Source organism: Mauremys reevesii, linkage group 2 (assembly GCF_016161935.1).
Source record: "Mauremys reevesii isolate NIE-2019 linkage group 2, ASM1616193v1, whole genome shotgun sequence".
NCBI classification, from domain to species: domain Eukaryota; kingdom Metazoa; phylum Chordata; order Testudines; family Geoemydidae; genus Mauremys; species Mauremys reevesii.
In genome coordinates, this window is record NC_052624.1 from 267,403,575 (window position 1) to 267,413,227 (window position 9,653).

At 43.5% G+C, this 9,653-nt stretch overlaps 1 long non-coding RNA gene across 2 annotated transcripts in view; it reads left to right on the forward strand.

Annotated features, from left to right (window-relative positions):
• LOC120396625 overlaps window positions 1-7,803 on the forward strand; it is a 32,848-nt gene extending 25,045 nt beyond the window's left edge. For both annotated transcript variants that reach the window (XR_005593257.1, XR_005593258.1), the window contains one exon: window positions 7,244-7,803. This is a non-coding gene — a long non-coding RNA (uncharacterized LOC120396625). The remainder of the gene's footprint in view (window positions 1-7,243) is intronic.
• The last annotated feature ends 1,850 nt before the right edge of the window (window positions 7,804-9,653 follow it).

The following is a 9,653-nucleotide window of genomic DNA, read 5'->3' on the forward strand; positions in this document are numbered from 1 at the left end:
TCAAATCCCCCCTTATTCTTCTCTTCTGCAGACTAAACCATCCCAGTTCCCTCAGCCTCTCCTCATAAGTCATGTGCTCCAGCCCCCTAATCATTTTTGTTGCCCTCCGCTGGACTCTCTCCAATTTATCCACATCCTTCTTGTAGTGTGGGGCCCAAAACTGGACACAGTACTCCAGATGAGGCCTCACCAGAGCTGAGTAGAGGGGAATGATCACATCCCTCGATCTGATGGAAATGCCCCTACTTATACAACCCAAAATGCCATTAGCCTTCTTGGCAACAAGGGCACACTGTTGACTCATATTCAGCTTTTCGTCCACCGTAACCCCTAGGTCCTTTTCTGCAGAACTGCTGCCCAGCCTTTCGGTCCCTAGTCTGTAACAGTGCATGGGATTCTTCCGTCCTAAGTGCAGGACTCTGCACTTGTCCTTGTTGAACCTCATCATATTTCTTTTGGCGCAATCCTCTAATTTGTCTAGGTCCCTCTGTATCCTATCCCTACCCTCCAGCGTATCAACCACTCCTCCCAGTTTAGTGTCATCTGCAAACTTGCTAAGGGTGCAGTCCACACCATCCTCCAGATCGTTAATGAAGATATTGAATAAAACCGGCCCCAGCACCGACCCTTGGGGCACTCCACTTGATACCGGCTGCCAACTAGACATGGAACCATTGATCACTACCTGTTGAGCCCGACCATCTAGCCAGTTTTCTATCCACTTTACCGTCCATTCATCCAGCCCATACTTCTTTAACTTGCTGGCAAGAATACTGTGGGAGATTGTATCAAAAGCTTTGCTAAAGTCCAGAAATAGCACATCCACTGCTTTCCCCTCATCCACAGAGCCGGTTATCTCATCATAGAAGACAATTAGGTTAGTCAGGCATGACTTGCCTGTGGTGAATCCATGCTGACTGTTCCTGATCACTTTCCCCTCCTTTAAGTGGTTCAGGATTGATTCCTTGAGGACCTGTTCCATGATTTTTCCAGGGACTGAGGTGAGACTGTCTGGCCTGTAGTTCCCCGGATCTTCCTTCTTCCCTTTTTTAAAGATGGGCACTACATTAGCTTTTTTCCAGTTGTCCGGGACCTCCCCCGATCGCCATGATTTTTCAAAGATAATGGCCAATGGCTCTGCAATCTCATCGGCCAACTCCTTTAGCACCCTCGGATGCAGCGCATCCGGCCCCATGGACTTGTGCTCGTCCAGCTTTCCTAAATAGTCCCGAACTACTTCTTTCTCCACAGAGAGCTGGTCACCTCCTCCCCATACCGTGCTGCAGAGTGCAGCTGTCTGGGAGCTGACCTTGTCTGTGAAGACAGAGGCAAAAAAAGCATTGAGTACACTAGGTTCCCTCCCTCATTCAGCAAGGGGCCCACACTTTCCTTGACTTTCCTCAGTCACTGCTGTAGAACAATTAAGGACTTACTGTTGCCAGATTATCTATCTTCAAGGACTTAGTTTTGCTGGGATTTGATTGAACTAAATTCCAGAGGGCCTAATTCAGTTGTGTAATTTGGTCCTAGGCTTAGCTAATGAAACAGATGATTCTAATTATTGTGCAGGAGGTCCATTTTTACAGGCAGTACTATATTGTTTATTTTTCCTCTTAAAAATACATTTAATGAAATATTGGGAAGACTTATTGCAGGGCCGGCCCACAACATTTTGGCACCTGAGGCCAGGCCTGCCCGGGGGGGGCGGAGGGGGAGGGCAAGTGGGGCAATTTGCCCCAGGCCCCGGGCCCTGTGAGTCCTGGCCCGGTGGCGGTCTGGGTCTTCGGCAGCATTTCGGTGGCAGGAGGCCCTTCAGTGCTGCCGATGATGCAGAGAGACTGAAGGGAACTCCCCGCCGCCAAAGTCCCAGACCGCTGCCGGGTGAGTACAAGCACCGCAGCTCCCCCGCTTTGCCGCAGGCCCCCTGAATCCTCTGGAAGCATTTGGAAAGAGGGCGGTCATCTTATTTGTGCACATATATTCCAGAACAGCCTTTGGAGTTGATCCTGCTGAAGTGTATCTTGAAAGGGTTTCAGTTCATCACCTAAATCACTCGCATCAATATCACGCATGTCATCATGTGTCAACACTGTCTCTAGTGCCCTGCATTGCTGGTGTAGCTCTTCTTCAAGTATAGTGAGGAGTTTTGGAATATCATACAACATCCCAAATATACTGCTGTATTCCCTGAGCTGCATGAAACGTTCTCAACTGCCTGTATTGCACAATCTAGCACCCGGTTAAAGAATTCAACTTTGAATTGTTGTTTGGGGTCTCTTATGGGATTATCCCATGCCTCGTAATCAAAATGTCTTCTTCTTCGGTGACTCTTGTATTCTTGAATGGGTGGGAAAATATTTTCAGTGTGAAGTTCCTCTTCCAACTTCTGTGCACTTTTCAGAACATTTTGAAATCCCTCATCTGACAGGTAAGACTGTAGATATGACTTTGCTTTGTCCAGCTGTTCCATTGCTCCAGATATATCAAAGTCAACACATTGGAGTCTCTTGCTTACAACATTTATTTCAAACAGTATGTCATGCCACAACACTAAGCCACACAGAAATTTGAAGTTATGTATATTTCTGGTGATTCCATTTCCTTCTGCCACTGTTCTCCCATGAACAGTTCCTGTCATAGCATTATCCTCCATAATGGCAACTATGGCATCATCTATCTTCCCAATTTGGTGTCTGATAGGCTTTATCGCCTCCACTCGACTTTCCCATTGTGTGGCACTCAGTGGTTTCAGTGTCAGAGAGGATGTTCCCAGATGTTGCTTCAAAATTTGCCATCGATGAGTTGATGCAGAGAAAAATACATAGATGCTTTGAATTACATTAAAAAATTCAGCAGCCTCACTAGAAGCTGATGCTGCATCACTGACCACCAAGTTCAATGAATGAGAACTGCATGGGACAAAAAAAGCTTGAGGGTTTAACTCTCAGATCCATGTCTGCACTCCTCTGTTCTTTCCTCTCATGTTGGCACCATTATCGTAGCCCTGACCTCTCATGTCAGCTATCACAATTCCTGTATCTTCCAGCTTTTTAAGAAGCACATTTGTCATACCAGCTCCTGTAGTATCATCAATGTCAATAAATTCTAGAAGATGCTCTCTGACAGTCACCATTGCAGGGACATTTTCACTAGGTTCTGTTGTTGTTACAAAATGCACCATTAAAGTCATTTGTTCCATATGGCTGATGTCAGGTGTACAGTCCAGAATAACAGAGTAATATCTTGCTGACTTCAGATCTGCCACAATCTTCTGTTTGACTTTTGCTGCCAGTAACTTTTGTATGATCTCATTTTGAATTGTTTTTCCAAGGTAGTGGTGTGTGTACATTTCTTGGGTGGTGACTCTTCTTAGATGCTCCTGGAGTACAGCATCAAACTCAGCCATCAGCTCCACAATTTTAAGGACGTTTCCATTGTTTGGCACATACAGATGATCTGAAGTGCCACACAATGATAGGTTTTGGGTAGCAAGCATTCTCACAATGGCAATGAGCCTTTTCAGAACATTTTGCCAGTAAAGAGACTCTGATGCAATCTTCTCTTGATGTTAATCATTTATGGTGGCCTTTAACCTTAGTCTCATCTCAAGCTCTTTCCACCTATGGAATGCTCTCTGGTGATTTGCTGCCTTCTCATGGAATGCCAGATTTTTCCAGTCTTTTGTTCCTGTAGAACCCAATGTGACTGGAACATTAGACTGGAAGAGTTTGACACAAAAACAGTATGCAGCATTCTGGGTTTTTGAGTACATAAGCCATGGCCTCTCCATTTTGTCACCATTGGGGATTTCACACCAGTAATGTGTTGGATGGAAACTTCTATATTCATTGTCTTTGGGGAACAGGAAGTTTTTCACTTGCTGTGGCCCATGCAGTACAAGTCCCTCAGGCTACTGCTCAAGTGGGTCCACAGTCCTGGATCATCTAGACTTAAGGAACTAAACTCAGCAGCAGCTGTTTCTTGCGCCTCCACCACACTCTTCTCTGATCTACACATTTCTTCAGGAATGTGCCTGGTTACATCCATTTGAGATGGAGATATGGATGCTGCAGTAGCTGCCAGGTCACCTGCACTCTGACTAACTGGAAGATCAGGCATCTCCTCACCACTCACATCCTCACAGGGGCCGGAAGGCTCACCGTGAACATTTGTGTCTATGTATCTCAGGAGAGCTCCTTCCTGCTTAGATAGAAAAGCTTCCTTTGCTTTCTTTCTTTTCTGAATGCTGCCCCAGAGGGGCATTTTCTTCTTTCACTCATGACTGCTGTTCCTATGCCAGCTAAAGTGGCTCTCAACACTCAGTTGAAGGGAACAAATAAGCAGGCTGGTAGCAGGGCCTGAGTGAGGGAAGATATCAGCGTCTTAAGAGCCTAACTGGCTCCTACTACTTCAGTTGACTGCCTGTTCTCCCCAAGTGGGTTCAGGGAAGCAGCAGGAAACAGGAAGCTCCCTGAGAAGCTGGTGTTCATCAGTCTAGGCTCCTGGGAGTGCTAGAGAGGTACATAAGAGGCTCCTCCTCCTCTCTCTCCCTGCAGCTCCTGCTGCTTTCTGTTATTCCCTCTCACCTTTTCTCCTGCCTGCCTGTTATGTCTCTTGTGCCCTCCTTCCTCCAGCATAGCATTCCACCATCTCTGTGCATCTAGAGCAGAGAGAATACTCATGCACCAGCAGCAGACACAACTTTCTACACTGTGGGTCCTATTGGTGCCCCTCGCCCCAGTCTGACACCTGAGACGGTTGCCTCATGGTAAGACCAGCTTATTGAGACATCAGTCTGAATCCATTTAACTGAAGACTTCGTAGTCTTTCTGTATTGATCTTTTTTTCCGTATTGACTTTTTATAACAAATAATTGCACTGGATTCTATTACATACTGTGTCCATATGTAGTTTAGTTGTTCTGTGAAGCTCTTACCCTACTCTATGAACAATGGAAAACAAATGAAACTACTAACTGATTATCTCTATTTTCTACCCATTTGTATTTGCACTCAGGGAATTAGATGGAATTTGCTATTGCCAAAATCTAGATTGCTGATCCAAATCCAGGCCAGGTTAGCAGTAACCAAAAGTTTATAGTTATCTGATGTGTATGTAGCAAGAGGCTTGAGTGTTGTAGTGATTATGAGGGAGGTTTTCAGAGGTGCAAATGTCAGTTTGAACCTTAGCGCCATTTGTGCCTTTGATGGTTTGTTCCTACCATTAAAAATAATAATACTCCGTTGTTTTCAAAAGGATGTTTGATCACTGTATACACAGCTGATCACAGACTCCCAAAGCAAAGGATCTCAGGTGCTGAACCCAGTCAGACCTGCTGGGTAAGCACAGGCTGATACACAGTGCACTGTAGCATGGGGCCTGGTCTAAGAGTGGGAGAATTGCAGAATTACATCCCTGGAGAGATGAAGGCAGGACGCCTGGGCATTGAGGGGGTACACTCAAACCTCCAGAAGGACTGAGATGCAGCCAGCTCTGTAACTGTGGCAACCCAAAGCAGGGAAACAATATAAAAATGCTCTTTCCAAACACCTCTCTGTCCAAGAGCAAAAACTACACCCATTGGTCTCCCAAATTTACAATTATCTCCAAATTATCCAAGCATGATTAGATCTAGTTAATGCTCACCTGCTATATAACACTTTTAGAGAGCACATTCTTTAAAAATTCTATTTTAGAAACATACTTCACAGATCAGATATGACAACTGGACCCAATGCAGCTGCAGAGACCCCTAATTTGGGAATCCTAGAATTTAAGGAGAATTTCAGTTTTTGTTATTAAAATAAATTTCTCAGCCCTTTTCCTTCACTAGGGCATATACTTGGGGCAGCTAGCCCTCCCGCTGCTCGCACCACCTCAGCTACACTCTATTTCTAGCATGCTAGCTCAATCAGAGCTAGAGTGGAGATTTCTCCTCCAGCTTGAATGTACACCTCCAGCTGAAAATGTAGACACAGCCCGAGAAACACAGGACTCAAAGGATTTTATAGGTTAGAACCAGCTGCTTGAGTTGCATGCTTCAATGGACTGAAAGCTAAAGCAGTTAATACAAGCGAGAAAAATAGTGTTAATAGGTTGAGCTACTGCATTTTGCTCCAGCTCAAGTATTTTAATGGTCTTCAGTAGTATCCTTGTATAGAACACATCTCAATAATCCAGTCTGAAGCATGAATGATTGTGGCAAGGCCTGCATCCAAAAGAAGAGGTTATACCCTCGTGGTCAGTTATAGATGGAAGAAATAAATGTTATTGGTCTCTCCTATTATCTGGCCTCCTATTAGGTCCTAGAAACCCAATCACATTGTAAACTTAAGCAACAAAAGAAAGGCAAACCCTTTCAATCAAAGGAGCAGATATCACTTCTGCTTTCTTTCATCCATCATGATAGCTCAGTGGTTTCAGCATTGGCCTGCTAAACCCAGGGTTATGAGTTTAATCTTGAGGGGGCCATTTGGGGATTGGTCCTGCTTTGAGCAGGGAGTTGGATTAGATGATCTTTTGAGGTCCCTTCCAACCCTAATAATCTATGATCAGCAGAGACATACCAGGCCTGAACTCCAAACAGATCACTCTCATCCTGCCCCTGATCTTGGCATCTATACATTAACACATGCATTTTAATGGATGATGTGACGAGACAGCTCAGTCTCCTGTAAGTTCGACGGTCAAATTTTACAGAAGGTGCAGATCAGTGATTCTTTGGCTTTTAGGCAATTATGCTACTTTATCAGATTAAGACCTCTGATGCACCAGCCAGATCCCGCTGTGACAGTCCCTGTGTGACATCTGCCAGTTGCAGGATTTCTAACCCCAAAACTGCAGCTCATGCTACATTAGATGAGACTGGTCAGGCAAAATTCTATTTCAGATTGAAATTTATACATGATTTCATAATTAAAGGAGGGGTGGAGGTTGCAAAGATTTCCACACATGGGAAGAATGGCCAGTCAAATATCGGTGGCACAAGATTGAATACCAGTACTGGCAGAAGTACAATGGGTGAATGCCACTTACAGTATGTATGAAATGAGAAGGCGCAGCGAATCATTAAATATAATGATCTATTATGGAAAAGAAAAAGCATGGCCCAGAGTCACCTCAGTAGTAGCAAGCACTAGAAAAGTTACTTTTATATGGTATGTTTTAGTGCTGCTATTAACATGCTTCTCTAATACCTTTTTAAAGAAAACACAAAAATTTTAACTTTGTCTTTTATAACTAGAATGAAGTTGATCTCATTGAAGCTGACAGTGAAGTGGAGAAGAGGATCCAAAGAGTAATTTAAGATGACAAAAAGAAAATTCCCCTCCCCCCAAAATACAAAAAAATAACCCCCTAAAACCCTAGCATTCAACTTCAAAAAGTTAACAGTCAACCCGGCTGCTATCTCAATAAGGCAAGAAGAAAGTCAAAATATTGTCTCATCAGAATCCAGAGGAAACACTTACACACTCACTTGGGTATCGTCATAAAAACAGCCAGAACCAAGTATGCAAGCAACAACGCTCCAAGCCCAGGAAAGCCTGGCTCACCATCTACAGAATGTACTGTATGCTTTGTTCAGTGGTTAAAACAGATTTCAAACAAGCTTTAACAAAGACAAGCCAACCGTCTGGTAGTGGAGATTGATTTAACATGAGTTGGGGGAAGGGATGATTTTCAGTTTTCAAATGTTTTCATAACATCGTAATACACCTGGCTTAATAGTCATGTTTTGCTATCAGGTTTTAACCTTACCAGACTCCTGTGGGTTGTTATATTTCTTAATGTGTACCAAGTTATAAGCTGTATATAAATGTTTCATGTTGCAATATGAATTGGAATTTATGATATATTTACTGCATCTTCAATGGGTTTTTAATTACTATGGTAATTTTGGGGATTTTTATGTGCATCTCTCTCTCACACCCCCTCCCCACTCCCACGTAGATAGCTATTGGGTAGTTATTACGGTGACCAGATGTCCCATTTTTAAAGGGACAGTCCCATTTTTTGGGACTTTTTCTTATATAGGCGCCTATTACCCCCCACCTCCTGTCATGTTTTTTCACAGTTGCTATCCAGTCACCCTAGTAATTATCCTTCAACGGCATTTGGAAATATCTAGAGGCCTCCCCTCCCCCAGCCCCTACCCCCAAAATCAGTACTGTGACTACACTCTGTACAGGTAGTAGTAAAGGAGTATATTTTTTCCCCAAATACTAGCTCAGTTAAATGTTTCTGCAGCTGAGTTCCCAGCGAAATAATGAAAAAGTGTTTGCACAATGACTGGAGATAGCCAGATGCCTGTCCCTTTAAAAAGGAATTCAGCTACAAATGCTGCCTGAAATTATTTTCTATCACAAAGGGAAGTCCTGAATTCAAGAAGCATGAAAAGAAAGAAATCAGTCTAGGATGAGAAGCCAGAAGATAAGGATTATATTTCTGAGAGTTTCTAATGGGTTTGTTGTGTGTTGCTCGGACTCTGGAGGCCCTGGTTTAACTGCCTTTCATGAAGTTTGAGGTGGAGGAAGATCAAAGCTGTTTGCTTTTTACCCCATGTCATTCCAAAAGCACATTTTACTTGCACAATATATTACTAAAGGAAAAGAGTTTTGCAAGACACCACATTTTTCAAGAACTTCTCATGAAAAGGTAGATTATAAATTTGTTGCAAACTTGCAGGTTTTGCACCTTGGAGAGATCCAACTTCAGATGTCTTGCATTAACTGGTACAGATGTCAGATAGGAAGGACTGTAACAATTAATGCAGAAAGTAAGCACACTGGTCAAATTAAACTAAGGTTATTAGGCAAAGCCTTAACTAGCCTATTTGGCCAGGAATCAAGAGAGATGCATCTACAACCGTACCTTTGCTTATTAATCACAGTATACTGACAGATGTTCATTACATTTGGTGGTGGTGGAGTCCCCTTGAACACAAAGGCAGATTTGACTGTGGCAGCTGAATTTGCATAACAAAGAGCTTGACTTTTTTTCACACAAGTGTAACTAGAAATAAATGGACTCTCGGGCACTCAAAACAATTCTGGCCCATGTATGATTCTGATGTACAGGGCTTCTTTGTTCTCAGTTTTGGGCCCAAGATGGCTTGTGTGAAGAACATGAACATCAGAGAAAACACACTATGCAAAAAAAAGGGGGTTTGGTGAATATTCAATGTTGTGTACTCCCTTAGTTTGATAATATAGCCTCTACAGGGACTTTTTATCCCTTTCTCTCTCTCTCTTACAGGGCACATCTACACTGCAATAGGGAGTGAGCCTCCCAGCTCAGGTCCACAGACTCACACAAGCATGGCTCTCGCTAGTGCTCTAGAAATAGGTGTGGCGATGTAGCAGCTCAGGCCTTGAAGCCTGGGAGGGAAGGGGTAGTCTTGAGAGTTTTCCTCCCAGTGCAGGAGGTGGAAGCAATATTTCCAGATAACAGTAATATACTCAGTTTAGAGTCTATCCCTGTTGTAGGCCTCCTTACCTTTCTGGCATCAGGTTGGCTGTGACTCAGTTTCTCCTCTGGTATGCTGACTCCCTCTTCTGGTAGGGTTGATTTGGATTTTTTTAAGTACTTTTGACTCTTGAGCCAAAGGAGAAGTCTTCCTCTTCCAGGGAAACCAAAACATAAACACATAATGG